The following is a 4,703-nucleotide window of genomic DNA, read 5'->3' as shown; positions in this document are numbered from 1 at the left end:
GGAATTCCGACGACTTTGCTGTTAATCGGAATGTCGTCGGAATTTCGTCGGAATATACCGACGAACTTCCGACGACTACAACGGTTACATTTTTTATCGGAATGTCGTCGAAAAGTCGTCGGAAAATTCCGACGAACCGTATGTCGTCGGAATTCCGTCGGAAATGGCCGACGGAATTCCGACGACTTCATTTTTTTGGATTTGGTCGGAAATTTTTCAGTATTCCGTCGCAAATGTCCGACGACCTTGGTGTCCGTCGGAAGCTCCGTCGGAATTAGGAGTGTTTTCTTGTGGTGTATGTTTATATCAAAATCTTATTTAAAAATATATTTTACAATTACAATATATATTCTAAAACATAATATTGCACATTTAAAATATAATTTAATTGATATAGTTAAATTATATTTTAAATGTGAAATAATATGTTTTAAAATATATTTTTTAATTGTAAAATTTATTTTAAAACATAAAATTTATTTTCTAGATATAAAAACAATTTTATGATATTATTAAATAAAACAATTAATTATATATTTTTCTTAATTTTATAAATTATAAATGCAAATTCTCTAATAAAAACTCTATATGAGAGCATTTATCAAAAAAACATTTAGAGAGCATTATCATTTGTTAAATACTATTCTAAATGCTTGTCTAGTAAATGTTGACTGAATAATGTAGAGCATAATGCTTATGCTAATGGTTTACCAATCAAAACCTATGTGACTATAAATAATCCATAACTAGAGATTGATCTGCGCATCCGCGTAGGTATTAATTTTACATTTTTATACATCTATATTTGTTTTTTTCATAATTAGTGTTATATATTGTAGATGAACCGTAATATAACTTATTGTATTCAAAAGACATGTAATGAATTGGGTAATATGGTTATTTTTGGTACAAATATCCGAACCTATTTCAGATACATTTGTTATTTAGATATTTTATGTTCATATACATCAGAACCGAACTCATCCAAACCCAAAATGACCCAACTCAAAACCCACACATAAATTTATTATATTCAAGCGGGCCTAATTTCAAAAAAAAAAAAAATGATACGCGAAAAAACAACCCATACCTAAATCGATAGACAATGTTCATGCCTAACTGATTTTATAAACTAATAAAAATTACTATTTCTATATATTTGCCGAAATTAAGTAAAACATAAAGAGTTTTTTTTATTTTGTAAAATAATGATATGGACTGAAAAATTAAGTCACAATAAATGTAATACATTTTTATTATTTTGATTTAAGTTATTATTTTATTCACAAAAATATGTCTTTGAATTTTGTTTTTGGCTATGTAATTTTTCACCGAGTGAAACTAGAATAAAAAATTTAGTAAAACAAATTAAACCGAACGTTTAACTATATGCAAAACCCAATTATTTTACATTGTTAATTTTATAATTGGCACAAAGTTAATGTTAATTAACTAATAAGTAAAAATATGCACTATTATTATTATTATAATAATAATATAATTAATGATGTGATGTATTGTTAAGGTAATATAACTAATGAAGTTGTTAAACTAAGTGAAATATGAAAAAACTAATTAATGTAATTATATTAATGAAATTACTAAAATGACACTATACTTCTTTTTTTATACTGCTATCGATGTTTCCAAATAATTCTCATTTATACTGATATCTATGTTTTCAAACAGTACCAAAATGTACTTTAATTTTAATAATTTAGATTTGTGGTCGTACACAAAACTAACATTTTTTTTTTTGCTTTTTCCTATTAACCCAAATGTTAGATAATGTCCATTGTATATGAGAAATTAAGTTTCTACACATAACAAATACTTGGCTATGATATTCTATACATATTATGTATTAATTGTTTTTTACCCTTGGTATCACACACGCAACACATTTTCTTCTTCTCTCTCTTTTTCATTTATCTCCTCCATCTCCGATCATTTCACTTTCTTCCGCCTCAATCACTTCTATTTTTACTATTACCACCATCGTTGTCACCGATTGTTTCATTCTTCGCCACTATCACTGCTTTCACCATTATCTCCACTGTTTTCTCTTCCACCGCCGCATATCCAATTATTTTATTCTTCACCACCATCATCGTTTCCACCATTTTCGCCACCGTCTCCACCGTTTTTGTCTTCCACCACCGTAACCATTCGTGATCTTTTTACCTTTTCCCACTGTCTCCATTTCTCTTCCAACTTAGGCAGTAGTTTCTTTTTCTCATTAACTCTAGCAGCTGAACCAACTTCTCTTCTCTGCTAATCATATGTCTTCTTCTGCCTCGTTATTCTTCCTTTTCTGAAATGTAAATTTTCTTAGTGCTATTCTATTTAGTGAATATGAAATTATAAATTTGGTTTACAGTAACAAGACATGTGTTATATTTTGTTTTGTGTCATTTTTATGAATTGATTAGTTTATATTTATTGATTAAGACTAAGCAATTACAAGCAACTACATACCAAATACTATATTACTGAAAATTAACAATGACCAAGAAGATGTTAAACACCGTGAACCAGTAAAATAAAGAATATACCATTTAAATATTCAATGTGGTGTAGTATAAAATATGGTATAATAAAGTTTCATAGATGGAAAACTCCAGCGAAAGTGCCACCAACTCCTTCGCAAATCGTATGTTCTCATATACCTTATGATTTACATGGCTCATAACAACTACAATACTATAATGTTTGTAATATAGTATATCTTACAAATGCACTTTGCAACAGTTTGTTTATTTCCCGGTCTCCTAAATCATCTTTCTTCATATGTTTCCATATTGGATCCGTTTTTTATTCTCACAAAAACTAAAATACACCACTTGGAGCTTATGCAAAAAAAAACATAGGGGAGCATAAACATATTATAATTGGAGACCATTTGTGTGTTTGATAATGTAACCATACTACATTGAATATAGTAGAGTCTACTGCCCGCTTATTCTTTTCACTTTGCATTTCTTCCCCACACACACACGCTCTAAAGGAGAGAACCGTCGCTTTTGGGCATAACTTGTCACATCTAAAAAATGACACTGTATAATGGATATATTCTTCATTTATATGCCTCTTATGAATATCTAGCAAATTCCCTAAAATAATTTATAAAAATGATATTGTCTCTTTTGTTTGAAATAGATGATTTTTATTCAAACCTACTCATCTTCATCACTTATCTACGAAATTGCAATTATCATTAACGCCACTAACCACTATTACAAACCAAAACCAAATTTTAAATGCACTAGAAATCTTATCTACATTTTCTCATCTCATTATTTATATATACAAACCATTTCACTTTTATTTTCTCTTTTATTCATTCCAAAAAGCTCAAAATTTTGGATTTTAAAATTAGATTTTTAGAATTACTTAAATTCATGATTTTTGGTCAGTAACGAATGAGTGTCTTTCATTAAGAAATTTCTGGTGGTTAGAGAAAGTAAGCACAAACTCACACCAAATATAGGTATGATGTTCAAACTATTTTATAAGTAGAATAAAATCTGAGCAGAGCATAGTATATCTACACTTGAAGAACTTGTATAAACCCAACAATGGTGTAGGACTTCATCAGATCTTTGTCCTTCACCGAGTCCATCATAACTTAAATTTCACTCTCTCCCATGAACAATTCTCAAATGCATATAAATCCGTCGCTAGCATTGGAAGACTAGCCGTGTGGAGGATTAGGTTTTTTGTCCTTCAATAAATCCAATATAGATGGCTAGGTATCCTAGCCTCATCCAATCTTCATGAGATCATTCTTTGCATATCTTACATGTTGCTATCCCCTAGTCTATATTTACCAAGTGATTTTTTAAAATTTGCTTATGTGTCTTCTTTACAAAGAGCTTCCCAGAAATAAGATGACATGACATCTTTAAAATTCCACATGGCATGTCATTATGCAAATCAAAACTTCCAACCCTAATTTCAATAGTGGCTCACATCTATATAATAAAGCTTCACCGACAAAAAACATAGCATGTCTCACGCATAAAAAATCTATTCAACAAAGATTTAATAATCAAAATTTGCCAAAGTGATTCTTGCACCCTATTCTATGAAGTCATCCAAATACACATGGCCAACTTATGAAGAGGTATTATAAATTTATTACAGAAAGTTCACGTTACAACACTTCGTCAATATCAGGTCATCTTATTTTTGCGTGATAATATCACGTTTCATCACTTCATCAATATCTTTTAACCGAATGATCATTTTATGTTGTAAAGGAGTTAGGCACATGGCATAATGAGACGTCTTCAAAACATAAGGAACCAGCAGAATTCTTGTGTGTTGATGTAAGTGACTTTTACATATTTATATTTTTGTAGTCTATTACTACTATTTCTTCAAAATCTTATTATTATGGTTTGAAATATGTTCCAGGGATCCAAGTGGTATGAATATAATAGTATTCATATGAGAAAAGAAAATTATGTCAATCTCCTTGATCATCAAGATAAATCCAAGTTGTTGGAATGGATGGAGAATAACAAGTTACATTGGTCAATACATAATTTTGTTTGGGATCCAAAATCTAAAACGTGGAAACCAAAATTTTAAATTTTCAGATCAATTTATTCTTCATCCAAATACACATGGCCAACTTATGAAAAGGTATTATAAATTTATTACAGAAAGTTCACGTTACAACACTTCGTCAATATCAG

The sequence above is a fragment of the Brassica oleracea genome, chromosome C2 (genome assembly GCF_000695525.1).
Source record: "Brassica oleracea var. oleracea cultivar TO1000 chromosome C2, BOL, whole genome shotgun sequence".
NCBI lineage: Eukaryota > Viridiplantae > Streptophyta > Magnoliopsida > Brassicales > Brassicaceae > Brassica > Brassica oleracea.
Note: the sequence above shows the minus strand (reverse complement) of the source record.